The sequence below is a fragment of the Magnolia sinica genome, chromosome 4 (assembly GCF_029962835.1).
Source record: "Magnolia sinica isolate HGM2019 chromosome 4, MsV1, whole genome shotgun sequence".
In the NCBI taxonomy this organism is placed as follows: domain Eukaryota; kingdom Viridiplantae; phylum Streptophyta; class Magnoliopsida; order Magnoliales; family Magnoliaceae; genus Magnolia; species Magnolia sinica.
The window spans coordinates 6213449-6230208 of NC_080576.1; the positions used below are offsets into that span (position 1 = coordinate 6213449).

The following is a 16760-nucleotide window of genomic DNA, read 5'->3' on the forward strand; positions in this document are numbered from 1 at the left end:
GTGCATTTCTGTGTATGGGGCTTGCTAAGATGCATGCAGTGGCATACTAACCGGCGGTTTTAGTTAGGATTTTAGGAGGGCATTTGGAGACATTTGGGTTATTGGATTTGTTTGTTTTATCTTTTTTGAATGTAAGTACTACAAAATTAACTTCCTAATCATATTTCTTCTCGAATTTTGATTGATTTTGAGTTCTTCATCTCTTGGGGTTTTGTTTTTGTTTTTTGTTTTTTTGTTTTCCATGTGATTCCTTTTGAAGGGAAAGAAATTTCAGCACCAACCAAATTGTGTTTGAATACATGGATAGGGGTATCCATGGATTTTGTGATTTTGGGATGATAACTCCCTAGAGTTCTTTTCGTTGAAGAATGCAACATAGGAGCATGTATTGAAAGATGTGAGCTACAGCACATGTGCGAATAAGATACACGTGTACACGAATTGATGGGATTTTCCTCCTCAGTTCAGAGGAGAGATGGAGCAGCGGGTTGAAAAATCGGAGTAGTTCACCGTGCTGCTCGACCGGTCATGGGTGGCGCTCGACCAGTCGAGTGGGCTCAACTCTAAGTCCAACAACGAATTAAGGTATTTTCTCTGAAGTGCTCGACCAGTCGATGGAGGTGCTCGACCGGTTGAGTGGGCCGCTCGATCGGTCGAAGACTCGGCTCGACTAGTTGAACTTACGTAGATTTGAGTCCGGATCTTGTGAGGACTGTGGAAATCTGAGGCCTTTCGCAACAGGGTGCAGAAGAGAGTTTCATAAACTATAAATAAGGTTGTCTAGGGCTTTTCTAGGTAATACAAGAGGGTTTCCTAAAGCTTTGTAAGGGTTTGTCAAAGGGTTTAGGGCTATCAAAGGTGTGTGTGTGTGCGTGTGTGTGTGTGTGTGAGAGAGAGAGAGAGAGAGAAAGCTTGTAGAAGGGAGGTTATACTTGTGGAGGTGATATACGGTGTAATTAATATCTCAGTGCTTCTATGTCCTCATAATCGGTGAGATCTCTCCGTTTTTCTTTATTCTCTTATTGTTTATCCGCTCCTGCATGAGTGAAGAAGGTTGTAACGTTCTACTTCATAGTAAATTATTGATCTGGACGAGGTCCCGTAGTTTTTACCTCTTTGAGGGTTTTCCACGTAAAAATCTCTTGTGTGGTGTGGTTTATGCTTTGATTTATTTCATTACTTTATTATCTTATAATTCTGGTTTGTTTTGGGATGCTAGATCCTAAAGTTTTGTATAAGGCTCCCAACAAAGTGGTATCAAAGCTAAGTTCATTGAACGGGTAGGATCGATTTTGAATTATGGAAGGTGTCTCATTAAGGATGATCAGCCTCACTGGTTCTAACTGGACCATATGGAAGCCTAAGATGAAAGACTTGCTTTATTGCAAGGACTTATATTATCCAATTTTAGGCATACAGTAAAATCCAAGGATATGTCTAATGATAATTGGAAGAGGTTGGACCGGAAGGCGGTGGGGTTTATTAGACAATAGCTAGATGATTCTGTGTTCCACTATGTGTTTACGGAGACCTTAGCTGCTAACCTATGGCTGAAATTGAAAGGGCTGTATGAGAGGAAGACAGCTAGTAATAAAATCTTTCTGATAAGATGACTTGTGAATCTTAAGTTCAAATATGGTGGTTCTGTGGCCGAGCACATGAATAAGGTCAGCAATATAGTGAACCAGCTCTTTGCTATGAAGATGGTCCTGGATGATGAATTGCATGCTTTGCTATTGCTTAGTTCATTGTCTGACGGTTGGGAGACATTGGTGGTGTCTCTAAGTAACTCCGCACCAGACAAAAAGATATCCATGGAACAGGTAACTAGTTGTCTCTTCAATGAGGAGACAAGGAGGAAGTCTCAGGGGTTTACTCAACAAGAGACCCTTGTGACACAGGAACGGGGGAGAGGAAAGAACAGGAAGGGCGGGAAGGCTCGAGATAAATCAAGAGGCAAGTCGAGTGCCAGGAAGGATGTTGAATGCTGGAATTATGACAAGAAGGGCTACTATAAGCATGAATGTCGTAAGATTAAGAATGACAAGAAATGAAAAGGAAAGGAGAAGGAAGATGAATCAGACTCCACTGCGGTCGCTTCAGATGGCGATGTTATAGTTATTCTTTCAGCAGATCACGATATATGTCTCATAGATGCAGGTCAGGACACCGACTAGGTGATTGACTCAGGAACTTCTTTTCATGCGACTCCACAAAGGGACTTCTTCACAAGCTACAAGTCTGGTGACTATGGGACCGTGAAGGTGGGAAATTCTGGCGTATCGAAGATCGTAGGGGTCAGTGATATTTATGTAAAGACCGATGTGGGCTGCACATTGGTTCTCAGGGATGTGAGGCATATTCCAGACCTTCGCCTCAACTTAATGTCGACGGGAATTAGGTTGGATGATGATGGCTATAAAAATCGGTTTGCTGGTGGGCGCTAGAAGCTCATTAAGGGTTCGTTGATCGTGGTCAGTGTATGCAAAAGTGGGTTGAACGCAGCGGAAGATTCAGCTATTGACATATGGCACAGGCGTCTAGGTCACATGAGTGAAAAAGGGCTTCAACTACTAACAAGGAAGCGACTCCTTCCACACGTGACAGGTATGCCTCTCAAAACCTGTATTAATTGCTTATCAGGGAAACAGCATAGAGTTTCATTTATTAAATCTACTTCTCATGTTAGTAAAGTGCATGTATTAGATTTGGTTTATTTTAATGTTTGTGGTCCTATGAGGACAAAAACCTTGGGTGGGATATTGTTTTTTGTTACTTTTATAGATGATGCATCTATGAGGGTTTGGGCTTATGCTTTGAAATCCAAGGACAAGGTCTTTGGTGTGTTTAAAGTGTTTCATGCTATGGTCGAGAAAGAGACAGATAGATCATTGAAGTGCATCTGCACTGACAATGGTGGTAAATACATTGGCGACTTTCATGAGTATTGTAAGTCCTTAGGTATACGGCATGAACAGACGGTTCTCAAGACCCCCTAGCATAATGGTGTAGCTGAGCGAATGAATCGCACTATTGTAGAGAGAATCAGATGCATGTTATCCCATGCGAAATTGTCCAAGACATTTTGGGGAGAAGCAATGTACACGGCAGTGTATCTGATAAACAGGTCTCCATCAGCCCCGTTGAATGGAGAAGTACCTAAGAAGGTGTGGACTGGACAGGATCCATCGTACAGCCATCTTAGGGTGTTTGGATGCAGGGCATCCATTCACGTACCAAAGGATGAGAGGTCCAAGCTCGATATGAAGATTGGGTAGTGTGTATTCTTGGGGTACAGTGATGAAAAGTTCGGTTATAGATTATGGGATCTGACCAAGAAGAAGCTCGTTAGGAGTAGAGATGTTGTTTTCTTTGAAGATCAGTGTATATAAGACATTGGTAAGCCAGAGAAGAACCAACTTAGTTCAGGTGAGCTAGAGGACATGAATCCGATTATTCCTCCCATGGTGCCTGATGACGGGGGAGTACAGCAAGGTGTAGAGGACGATGGAGTTCCTACAGAAGATGGACTAGGGGAGCAGCCCCCACTTGATCCACCTGTTAAGCCACAGGTGAAGAGGTCATCTAGGGACAGACAGCCGTCCAAGAGGTACTCGCCGCATGAGTACATTATACTCACTGATTGGGGAGAGCCAGAAGATTATTCTGAGGCCCTAGCTGACGAGCATAAGGGAGAGTGGTTGAAAGCTATGCAAGAGGAGATGGAATTCTTGCATAAGAACCACACTTATGATATGATGAAACTGCATAAAGGTAAGAAAGCTTTGAGCGATAAGTGGCTGTTCAAAAAGAAGGTTGAGCAGAAGAATTCACAAACGATGTTCAAGGCCAAACTTGTGGTGAAAGGATTTGATCAGTGGAAAGGCATAGACTTCGAGGATATATTCTCACCAATGGTGAAGATGATATCCATAAGGGTGTTGCTTGGGTTGGCGGCTAACATAGATCTGGAGATAGAGTAGTTAGACATTAAAACTGCCTTCCTCCATGGTGACCTGGAAGAAGAGATCTACATGCACGAACTAGAGGGGTTCGAAGTCAAGGGCAAAAAGCATATGGTGTGTGATGAGGGTCGAATATTGCATATTAGACCCTAATCATTACCAGATTTTACGTATATGATAATGCTTAATTGAGTATTTTAATTGTATTTTTGTTACAGGATGAAGTCAGGAGCGTTAATTAAAAATTGATGTTAAAGGCATGGATTTCATGATCCAAAGTCTCCAGAGCACGGGATGGACTCCAGAGAACCAATAATGAAGATTTTACATGCCTGGGATCTGAGGAAAGCAAGCCAAAGGGAACCGAAAAGGGTCCAGAATGCAAGATCACATGGTTCCCGCTATCCGATCAGTTCGAAACTTAATACATGGGATGAGGGCTGTAAATTAACCGTACATATTAAATTTCAGCCATTGAAGATCTCGGGAAGTGGTCCAACGGACAGATCAGCCTATTAATCTCCAATTTGGGGCCCACCTGATATTTGGAACTGCCTCAACCTTGGTATTGACGGCTAAATTACCATGATAAAGAGGATGGATGGTGTAGATTTCTTGAAATCATCACAGTGGACCCCACATTGAGTGAAATGTGCATGGTGCACATGTGCACTGCCCGAGCACCGAACGGGCTTGCGTCGGTCAGCAGCGCTGACCCGACTACCTTTTCAAAAACGGAAATCTCCGTTTCCAGCGTCTCCGCAAGCCGACCGCCGTCGTCGGTTCTGGGGCCCACCTAGTGTCCAAATGGACAATCCAAACCGTCCATCCGCTTCCTGGGGCAGTTATAACCATCGCCTAGATGTCCGTTTGGTTCCATGCATGTGTACGGACGTTGACCGCTGAAAAACGTAAAACGGACGGTGAGTTCAAAAACTCCATGGGCCACAGCAACTCTAACTCGAAATTGGGCATTCCTAGCCGTTTTTTCATCCTCCATGCAATGGACGGAGTGGATTATTGAAATAATTATCAACATGGGTCCCACCATTGCCACGGAAGTTGGTTTCGCGTCCGCGTAACGGACGACCGCTGGCCGTTTTTGCGAAGGATTGTGGGCCCCGTACGTCACCCGTACGGCCGATCCGAGCCGTCCATCTTGTAGAGTGGTTCGAGAGCTTCAAAACCATGCTGATATTCTTCTCTCATGCGTGCACACGTGCGTGATACAGAGGCCACAAAAGGGCTACCCGGCGACGTTCAAAACTGATCTTTTTGTATTTTCTTCTCTGGGCCGTGTCAATGGACATTCAAAACCACCCATTCTTTACTGAAATTTCGTCCTGAATCCAATGGACGGGGTGGATTTTCCAGAAAATACCTCTGTGGGGCCCACCGATCACGGCTGTGAAAAATTGCACTTCGAGTCCTTCTACGACTCTGCCACCGACCCCAGCCATCCAGCAGCTATAAAAGGGGAGTTTTGGACGTGGGAAAGGCATTGAGAACCAGGGGATTCCAGATCTGGAGCAAGGGAGAGAAGAAAGAGAAGAAAGAAGAGAGAAAGAGATTGTTTGGTTTGACGTTTCTTTTATGAATTTTATTTAATATTTTTTATGGATTTTATGGGTCACTAATCTCTCAGCTAGGGCTGAGATGAAGCCCCTAATTTGATTAGCTCTTGTATTGGTTGATTTACTTTGAATTTCAATTAATTTGTTTCTTTCTTTAAGTGGGCTTTATGGGTTTAAATTCTATACTTCTCCATCTATGAACTTGACCAAAGTATATATATGGATGTTGTTTGGATGCTTATTATGGGTGCTTATGTCTGATCAAGAACAGGTTTCCTATAGAGGGAGAAACAGGATGCTTTAATGAATTGTACATCCCTTATACCCGACCAAGGATATGGGATATGTCATTCATGGCATTGCTTAAAGGAATTAGACAGTCTGTATGCCCGATTAAGGACACAGATTGTGCTTTCTCTATTTAAGTGGTATCAATCTAGATCAAGGTGAATCAACAGACAAAACAAGGTTAGGATAATTAGGGGTGGATTCGAAAGTCCTAGTGCTCTCTCTCTGATTGAATTTTCTTCCATGTTCTTAATTAATTATTTTTCATAAAATTGTGCTTAGAAATTCATTCCATTATTTGTTGGATTAGTTAAGGAGAATCATAGATTTGAATTGTGACGACTAGTCCTCGTGGGAACGATCTCGTAATATGTACCGTATCTGCATCTGATTCATATACTTGCGAGTTTAAAAATCATTTAAATCGTGTTGGTTTAAATAAAACATCAAGTTTTTGGCGCCGTTACCGGGGACTGTTTCGGTCCAATTGGATTTAAGATTCTCTCTTATCATAATTCATAGTCTTAGGTTTTTTACTAACTTTCGGTTAAATTTTTTTAGAAACTAACCTATTGCCTGTTTTGTAGGGACCTGACATAAACTACTAATTTGGTAATCTCTTTCCAAATTTTCTATTTTTTTTCTAATTTCTATTTTTAGAATTAAGGTTTTATTTTTTTTAGAAAGTTTCTAGGCTATTTTATTTTATTTTTAGAAATTTCCTATTTTCCAATTCTAGATTCTGATTCTTCTTTCAAGTAACTTTCTATTTTCTAGTTTTAGAAAATTTTTCCCTTTTTAGAAACTAACTTAGTTTTTATTTCTAAGATTACAAACTTTCTTTTTTTTTTAGAAATTAACCGTTGCTTAGGATTTTTTTTCCCAGCATTATTTTAGTAAATTTAATTTATTTTTGTTTTCTGTTTGTTTACAGGAATTAAGGAAGGAAGCTGCTAAATAACATTGTCTTCAAAAGGAGGAGCTCTCAAATCTTCAGACATTCATCATCTCCTTTTCTCGGGTTCTTCTTTCCAATTCTCGTTTACATAGCTTTCTCTTGTTTTTAGGAATTCATAACTTTTTCCTTTAGTTTTATTCATCTTAGGTTGCATCTTAGTTTAGTTTTCTTTCTTATATTGATAGCATAGTTTATGCTAGAACGTAAATCTCTGAATATAGAACTAGCACCGTTTGATCCTGAGATTGAAAGAACAATTCGTGAACGATTGAGAAATAATCCTGTTGAAATGGCGAATGAGACTGAAGTTAAAGCTCTCAAAGATTATTCAGCTCCTGTCCAATTTAATGCGCCTTCATGCATAGTGTTGCCAACCACTACGGCAGCACACTTTGAACTTAAACCTGGAGTCATACAATTGTTGCCATCCTTTTATGGATTGGACAAGGAGGACCCATACCATCATGTGAAAGAATTCTTAAACATTTGCTCCACCTTTAAGTTCCAAAACTTCTCAGACAATTCGATCCGCCTACACCTGTTTCCTTTTTCTTTGAAGGATAAGGCGAAAGCATGGTTGAATTCTCTAGAAGTTGGATCTATCACTACATGGGACCAACTGTCTAAGAAGTTCTTAAACAAGTTCTTCCCCGTTCACAAAACCAATGCCCTCCGTAGAGAAATTACTAACTTCACACAAAAAGAGGGCGAGCACTTTCATGAATGTTGGGAAAGATGGAAGGACTTGCTTCTTAAATGTCCTCACCATGGTTTTGAGAAGTGGCAACAAGTTCAATACTTCTATGACGGTCTGACACCACAGAACCGTCGCATGGTTGATGCCACCAGTGGAGGGTCATTCATGACCAAAAGTGATGTCGAAGCGTGGAACTTCTTTGAAACCTTGTGCGAAAATTCCCAGCAATGGGATTATTCAAATAGAGGTGACAGAAGTCCCCAACCACAAAAGAGAGGTGGTATATATGAGATAGGAGTCATGCCAGAGCTGAGCGCCAAGCTTGATAACCTGACAAAGAAAGTTGATGCTCTGGTATTAAATAGTGGACCACCACAAACAGCTCAAGTCGAGGCATATGCCACATGTTCTAGTCCGTCCCATCCTATGCGGTCTTGTCCATCTGGTGCAGCATTCCCAGAACTTCTCTCTGAACAAGTTCATGCTATGAACACTTTTCAAAAATCTGGGAATGATCCTTACTCGAACACATACAACCCAGGGTGGGCTAGACATCCAAATTTCTCTTGGGCAAAAGGACCACAACAAGGAGGACCATCTGGAAATCCTCCCATGCAACCGCACCTCCAAGTTGGCAGTCAACAACCTCAACAGTTTCCACAATATCAACAACTGCCTACACAATCAAGGAAACCATCTCTTGAGGATACACTCCATCTTTTCATGCAGAGTTCTCTCCAATTCCAAAAAGACACCCAACAAACCTTATTGGCCAACCAGGAAAGCTTACATGCAAATGCACAATCCATTGCCAAGCTGGAAGTACAAATGGGTCAACTAGCTGCCACATTGAGTGAGAGAGAGAAGGGCAAGTTCCCTAGCCAACCTGAGGCTAATCCAAAGGGACAGTATGAGATTGGCTCTAATTCCAACCAAGGGCAATATCATGAACAGGCCAAATCGATCACTACCCTTAGGTCAGGCAAGCAGATTGATAACAGAATAGAGATGCTGGGGATGAATCAAATTCTAAAACAGAAGATCAAGATGAAGCAGAGAGCCATACCAATGCATCCAAAGTCCAAAAGCTCTCTGACTCTCCAAGAGCCACTAATGTGCCACCTTATGTGCCCAAAGCACCCTTTCCTCAACGTCGGGCACCAATCAAGAAAAGAAGTACCTTTGATGAAATCTTGGATGTGTTTCAAAAAGTGCAAGTCAACATCCCGTTGCTTGACGCTATCAAGCAAGTCCTTGCTTACGCTAAGTTTCTTAAAGATTTATGCACTCAAAAGCGTAAGATGAATGTTCATAAGAAGGTCTTCCTTGCGGAGCAACTCAGCTCCATGATTCAACATAACACCCCTCCTAAATTTAGGGATCTAGGAGCTCCCACCATTTCTTGCGGCATAGGAGATCATAAGATCGGGAAGGCATTACTTGATTTAGGGGCGAGTGTCAATTTGTTACCATATTCGGTTTATGAGCAGCTAGGACTTGGTGAGTTGAAACCGACTAAGGTAACATTACAACTAGCCGATAGATCTGTCAAGGTGCCCCGGGGTGTTATTGAAGATGTGTTAATCCAGGTTGATAAATTTTATTTTCCAGTGGATTTCATAGTTATAGATACTCAGCCTGTCCAGAATCTTCATAGTCAGATCCCAGTCATTTTGGGTCGTCCATTTTTGGCCACATCTAATGCTATTATCAATTGCAGGAATGGAGTTATGAAATTGTCCTTTGGTAACATGAATATTAAACTCAATGTTTTTAATGCAGGACAACAACCCTCAGATTTGGATGACATATTTGAAGTGGACATGATCGAGAGCCTTGTGCAGGACTCCTTCCGTACATCTTTTGAAGATCCTCTTGAGACCTGCTTAGCACAATCGGGCATGAATTTTGACATTGATAGTCCCATCCATGAAGTCAATGCATTGCTCGACTCTACTCCTATATTGGAGACTGAAAAATGGAGAGCGAAAGTGGAACATCTTCATCCCTCTGAGACTCTTCCTGACGGCACAGTTTGTAACTCTGAGAAGACAAAGGCGAGCAGGCTGCTTAATGTTCTTAGAGCATATAAGGCAGCAATTGAACGGAAGATAAAAAAAATTCAGGGAGTATGCCCCACTGTATGGATGGATCATGCTATGGTAATATCGCATAACATGCAAAGGAAGCGTGATCCTAACATAGAAGAAGTCGTTCGAGCAGAAGTCCTTAAATTATTTGACGACAGTGTCAGTTGCCTTATTTCAGATAGCACAGTTCATGGGAACTCACATCACTTGTCTGGGATCGGTTAATGAAAGTGTTGAGTTAGTTACTTCAATGTTTGTGGGTAACATTACTGCAAACCCTCACGAGACTACAACTCGTCCACTAGGGGTAACCTAGGGGTTTAAAGGCTTGTTGCATGCGCTAAATGCAATCGAGAGCACCTGCGAAAGTGGTATAGGTAGGATCTTCTTTTGTTTTTCTTTTTGTTATTTTTTCTTATGTTGATTTCTCTCTTGTGCTAACTCGCTTTTACGTTGAAATTTTTCACAAATTTTGAGAAAGCTTCTTGATTCTCCATCCAGGTATTATCTTTTCATCACTCCTCTTTTATTCACGTTGTCCCATGTGCATTGCTTGTTTATTTCTTTTACATTGAGGACAATGTAGATTTTAGGTTGGGGGTGGGAGATTAGGGTACCTAATCAGTATCTTCTTGGTCTTGAGGAAAATTTGTGAAAATTTTAAAATTTTTTCTGAATTTCTATGGAATTCAAAGTGATTTTGACGGATAGTTGTGATTTTAACATTATAAGATACATGATGTTGGTAACTAATGACTCTTGGATTTGGCCATCTGCTTGATTTCATAGTCAATTTTGAATTGTTAATCCATGATTAGAAGTTGTAAACATTGATTGAGCCATGATTCACATATCACATCTCGCTTACACATTAAGTTTTGGTTCGATAACTGAATGATTAACTTGGTAAAAAGAAGAATTAAAAGGCTAAGTCACATAATCTTCACCATAGGTTTGCTCCCTATAGGTGCAGATTTGATTCTCCATAGTTGACATATGAAAAAAAAAAAAAGGTTAGGCGACAAGTTTTCGCCATAGGTTTGCTCCCTATAGGTAAGAATTTGATTCCCCTCATTTACGTTATTGCTCATAAAGAAAATCAAAGGTTGGTAAAATTAAAAAATATGTGAGATAAGTGTTGGTTTCAAGCTTGGTTGTCACGAATTACCAATGATATCATGAGATTGACAATTGGATCTCTTAATGTTTGTAGGTCGAGATTACACTTTACATTCATGGAGCTCGATGTTGAATTGTTCCAATTAATGGATTTATATGTTGAACTTGATTATGAAGTTTACCGTGAGCTTGATTTCAGGAGACAATTCTACTTACCAATCATGAATCTTAAAATTTTCACATCTCAACTATCTGTTCACAAGTCACTTGAGTTTACAGGAATTGTCTTTTATTTCTGAAATTATTTTTCGCATGTTTTGCTCGGGACTAGCAAAATGCTGGTTGGGGGTTGTGATGAGGGTCGAATATTGCATATTAGACCCTAATCATTACCAGATTTTACGTATATGATAATGCTTAATGGAGTATTTTAATTGTATTTTTGTTACAGGATGAAGTCAGGAGCGTTAATTGAAAATTGATGTTAAAGGCATGGATTTCATGATCCAAAGTCTCCAGAGCACGGGATGGACTCCAGAGAACCAATAATGAAGATTTTACACGCCTGGGATCTGAGGAAAGCAAGCCAAAGGGGCCCGAAAAGGGTCCAGAATGCAAGATCACATGGTTCCCGCTATCCGATCAGTTCGAAACTTAATACATGGGATGAGGGCTGTAAATTAACCGTACATATTAAATTTCAGCCATTGAAGATCTCGGGAAGTGGTCCAACGGACAGATCAGCCTATTAATCTCCAATTTGGGGCCCACCTGATATTTGGAACTGCCTCAACCTTGGTATTGACGGCTAAATTACCATGATAAAGAGGATGGATGGTGTAGATTTCTTGAAATCATCACAGTGGACCCCACATTGAGTGAAATGTGCATGGTGCACATGTGCACTGCCCGAGCACCGAACGGGCTTGCGTCGGTCAGCAGCGCTGACCCGACTACCTTTTCAAAAACGGAAATCTCCATTTCCAGCGTCTCCGCAAGCCGACCGCCGTCGTCGGTTCTAGGGCCCACCTAGTGTCCAAATGGACAATCCAAACCGTCCATCCGCTTCCTGAGGCAGTTATAACCATCGCCTAGATGTCCGTTTGGTTCCATGCATGTGTACGGACGTTGATCGCTGAAAAACGTAAAACGGACGGTGAGTTCAAAAACTCCGTGGGCCACAGCAACTCTAACTCAAAATTGGGCATTCCTAGCCATTTTTTCATCCTCCATGCAATGGACGGAGTGGATTATTGAAATAATTATCAACATGGGTCCCACCATTGCCACGGAAGTTGGTTTCGCGTCCGCGTAACGGACGACCGCTGGCCGTTTTTGCGAAGGATTGTGGGCCCCGTACGTCACCCGTACGGCCGATCCGAGCCGTCCATCTTGTAGAGTGGTTCGAGAGCTTCAAAACCATGCTGATATTCTTCTCTCATGCGTGCACACGTGCGTAATACAGAGGCCACAAAAGGGCTACCCGGCGACGTTCAAAACTGATCTTTTTGTATTTTCTTCTCTGGGCCGTGTCAATGGACATTCAAAACCACCCATTCTTGACTGAAATTTCGTCCTGAATCCAATGGACGGGGTGGATTTTCCAGAAAATACCTCTGTGGGGCCCACCGATCACGGCTGCGAAAAATTACACTTCGAGTCCTTCTACGACTCTGCCACCGACCCCAGCCATCCAGCAGCTATAAAAGGGGAGTTTTGGACGTGGGAAAGGCATTGAGAACCAGGGGATTCCAGATCTGGAGCAAGGGAGAGAAGAAAGAGAAGAAAGAGAAGAAAGAAGAGAGAAAGAGATTGTTTGGTTTGACGTTTCTTTTATGAATTTTATTTAATATTTTTTATGGATTTTATGGGTCACTAATCTCTCAGCTAGGGCTGAGATGAAGCCCCTAATTTGATTAGCTCTTGTATTGGTTGATTTACTTTGAATTTCAATTAATTTGTTTCTTTCTTTAAGTGGGTTTTATGGGTTTAAATTCTATACTTCTCCATCTATGAACTTGACCAAAGTATATATATGGATGTTGTTTGGATGCTTATTATGGGTGCTTGTGTCTGATCAAGAACAGGTTTCCTATAGAGGGAGAAACAGGATGCTTTAATGAATTGTACATCCCTTATACCCGACCAAGGATATGGGATATGTCATTCATGGCATTGCTTAAAGGAATTAGACAGTCTGTATGCCCGATTAAAGACACAGATTGTGCTTTCTCTATTTAAGTGGTATCAATCTAGATCAAGGTGAATCAACAGACAAAACAAGGTTAGGATAATTAGGGGTGGATTCGAAAGTCCTAGTGCTCTCTCTCTGATTGAATTTTCTTCCCTGTTCTTAATTAATTATTTTTCATAAAATTGTGCTTAGAAATTCATTCCATTATTTGTTGGATTAGTTAAGGAGAATCATAGATTTGAATTGTGACGACTAGTCCTCGTGGAAACGATCTCGTAATACGTACCGTATCTGCATCTGATTCGTATACTTGCGAGTTTAAAAATCATTTAAATCGTGTTGGTTTAAATAAAACATCAGTGTGTAGGCTGAGAAAGAGCTTATATGGGCTGAAACAAGTTCCACAGCAATGGTACAAGAAGTTCGACTCGTTTATGTTGAAGTATGGGTATCACAAAACGGAGTCGGACTACTATATGTTCACGCACAAGTTCTCATATGGTGATTTTTTAGTTCTTCTGTTATACGTTGATGACATGCTCATCATGGGAAAAGACATCAAAAAGATCAACAGGCTAAAACATGAGCTGGGCAAGTCATTTGCGATGAAAGACTTGGGCTCGGCTAAATAGATCCTATGAATGGAGATAACCCATGACAGAAGCGGAAGGAAGCTTTGGCTGTCACAAGAGCGGTATATTGAGAAAGTCCTATAGCGGTTTAATATGAATGCAGCGAAGCCGGTCAGTACTCCAGTGGATGGTCACTTCAGATTGAGAGACAGGCAATGTCCCAAGACAAAGGCAGAGGTGGAAGAGATGCAGAAGATACCCTACGCGTCAGCTGTAGGAAGTTTGATGTATGCTATGGTGTGTACATGCCCAGACATAGCATATGCGGTTGGTGTTGTCAGCCGGTATCTTGTCAATCCTGGCAAAGAGCATTAGGCAGTGGTGAAATGGATACTGTTGTTTCTAAGAGGCTCATCCAGGTTGAGCTTATGCTATGGTGATGGAAAACCTGTGTTAGAGGGCTACACAGATGTAGATATGGCAGGTGACATAGACTCCAGGAAGTCTACATCGGGGTTCATGTTCACGTTTGCAGGGGGAGCGGTCTCTTGGCAGAGCAAGCTACAGAAGGTCGTAGCATTGTCGACGACAAAGGCCGAGTACATTGCAGTCACAAAAGCATGCAAAGAGATGCTTTGGATGAAAATGTTCATACAGGAACTTAGCCTGAAGCAGGAGGAGCACGTGGTCTATTGCGATAGTCAAAGTGCTATACACTTGAGTAAGAATCCAAGTCAGCATTCCAAGTCGAACCACATAGAGATTCGGTATCACTGGATCAGGGATACTTTGGAACAGAAGGTGTTACAGCTTGAGAAGGTATACACGGACGATAATGGGTCAGACATGACTTTGCTTAAGGAAAAGTTTGAGGTTTGTAAAAACCAACCTGGCTTGAAAAATGTGAATCCTTCCTGAGTCGGAAAGGGGGAGATTTGATGGGGTTTTCCTTCTCAATTCAGAGGAGAAATAATGTAGCGGGTTAAAAAATCAGAGTAGTTCACCGTGCTGCTCGACTGGTCGAGTGGTCTACTCAACCGGTTGTGGGTGGTGCTCGACCAGTCGAATGGGCTCAACTCAAAGTCCAGCGATGAATTGAATTATTTTCTCCGAGGTGCTCGACCAGTCGAGGGAGGTGCTCGACCGGTCGAGTGGGCCACTCAACTGGTTGTGGACTCGGCTCGACTAGTCGAACTTACATAGATTTGGGTCCAGATCTTCTGCGGACTGCAGAAATCTGAGGTCTTTCGCAACAGGGTGCAGAAGGGAGTTTCTTAAACTATAAATAGCGGTGCCTAGGGCTTTTTTAGGTAATACAAGAGGGTTTCTTAAAGCTTTGCAAGGGTTTGCCAAAGGGTTTAGGGCTATCAAAGGTGTGAGAGAGAAAGAGAAAGAGTGAGAGGAAGCTTGTAGAAGGGAGGTTATGCTCGTGGAGGTGATCTACAGTGTAATTAATATCTCAATGCTTCTACGTCCTCATAATCTGTGAGATCTCTCTAATTTTCTTTATTCTCTTAATGTTTATCCACTTCTACGTGAGTGAAGAAGGTTGTAACGTTCTACTTCATAGTGGATTGTTGATCTGGACGAGGTCCCGTGGTTTTTACCTCTTTGAGGGTTTTCCACGTAAAAATCTCTTGTGTTGTGTGATTTATACTTTGATTTATTTCATTGTTTTATTATCATATAATTCTAGTTTGTTTTGGGAGGCTAGATCCTAAGGTTTTGTGCAAGGCCTTCAACAGATATCTGGGACATGCAATAGGTGGGTCTCGAATGGAAACATGCTCTCAAAAATCTACCTCATTAATTTGATATTTACAACCCAATAATTTTTCTAAATATGTTTTCATTAATCTACCTTTTAATTAAGTTGTTGTCAAAACAGTATATTCCATTAGCTTAAACAATGATAAAAATGGCCACTAATTAATGAAGTTGCTTAATAAGAATTGAATAGATGCGTAGATGTAAATACGTATTATTATAAAAAGAAAATTCTTAAAAACAAAAAAAAAAAAAAAATCTCTTAACGATGGCATAGTAATAAGGACGTGGTTATACCGGACCGTGTTCTATGGACCCACCATGCATGATGTATTCACGCAAGCAATCCATTCATTTTTTTTCAAATCCTTTTAGGGCATGAGCCCAAAAATAAATCAAATCCAAATCTAGGGTGGACCACGGCATAGGAAACAGTGGTGATTGAACGGCCACCATTAAAAGCTTCCTAGGGCTCACCTTAATGCCCATCATAATGTTTACTTTCCATCAAACCTTTTGATTAGATCAGACCTGGATGAAGGGGACAAGCCAAATATCAGATTGATTCAGAACTTTCGTAGCCTACAAGAAGGTTTTAAAGGTCGCGTTCATCACCACTGTTTCATGCGGCGTGGTCCAACTGAGAGATGAATCTACTTCATTTTCGGACTTGTTATGTAAAATGATCTAGAAAAATGGATAGACAGTATGGATTAAACATATAAGTCATTGTTGGGCCACAGAGCACCTTATGCAATCCAGGTTACAGGAAGTTCATGTAGTCGGAAATGATGTGAGCCCACAGAAATTCCCATCACAAATCCACTCCGTCCATCAGTTTTGCAAGACCACAACAGGATAAGTCATAAAGATCAGGCAGATCAAAAACTCAAGTGGGTCACACCAAGTTAAAAGTGGGAACACAAACGTCCACCGTTGAATCTTTCCTGGAGCTGACCATGATGTTTAGAGGCTATCCAAACCTTTCATAGGGTTACTACCTCTCATTTTGACTGTTGGCACAAATATCATACTCATAAAAAAACTTCTTTGGTCCCTACAAAGTTTCCAATGGTGGGCGTCCAATCCCCACTGTTTCGTGTGGTGGGGCCCACATGAATTTTGGATCTACCTGATCTTTATATTTCTGTCCTTTTTTATAGTGAAAAACTGACGAACGGATTGGATTTGTTATGAAAACCTCTGTGGGCCCACACAGCTTCCGACTATAGGAAGTCAGGCCATCCAATCTGCTTCCGTTTATGCCGCGGTTAAGGGTATCAGGAATAGGTGCGGTCTCAGCTTCACGACACACGGTACGGCCATGACCGTGGGGCCTACCTTGATGTATGTATTGTATATCCATGCTGTTCATCCGTTTTACCTGTTCCTTGTAGGCCATGTACCCAAAAATTAAGCAGATCCAAATCTCAGCTCGAGCATACCATAGGAAACGGTGCTGATTGAACGCCCACCATTAAAAAATTTCTAAGGCCCGCCATAACGTTTGTTTGCCATCCAACCTGTTGACAAGGG

General features: G+C 41.5%; 1 non-coding gene across 1 annotated transcript; it reads right to left on the reverse strand.

Annotated features, from left to right (window-relative positions):
• Positions 1–7452: 7452 nt before the first annotated feature.
• LOC131244709 (small nucleolar RNA R71) lies at positions 7453–7559 on the reverse strand. Its single transcript, XR_009170486.1, has one exon. It is a non-coding gene; the product is annotated as a small nucleolar RNA R71 (small nucleolar RNA).
• Positions 7560–16760: the final 9201 nt, after the last annotated feature.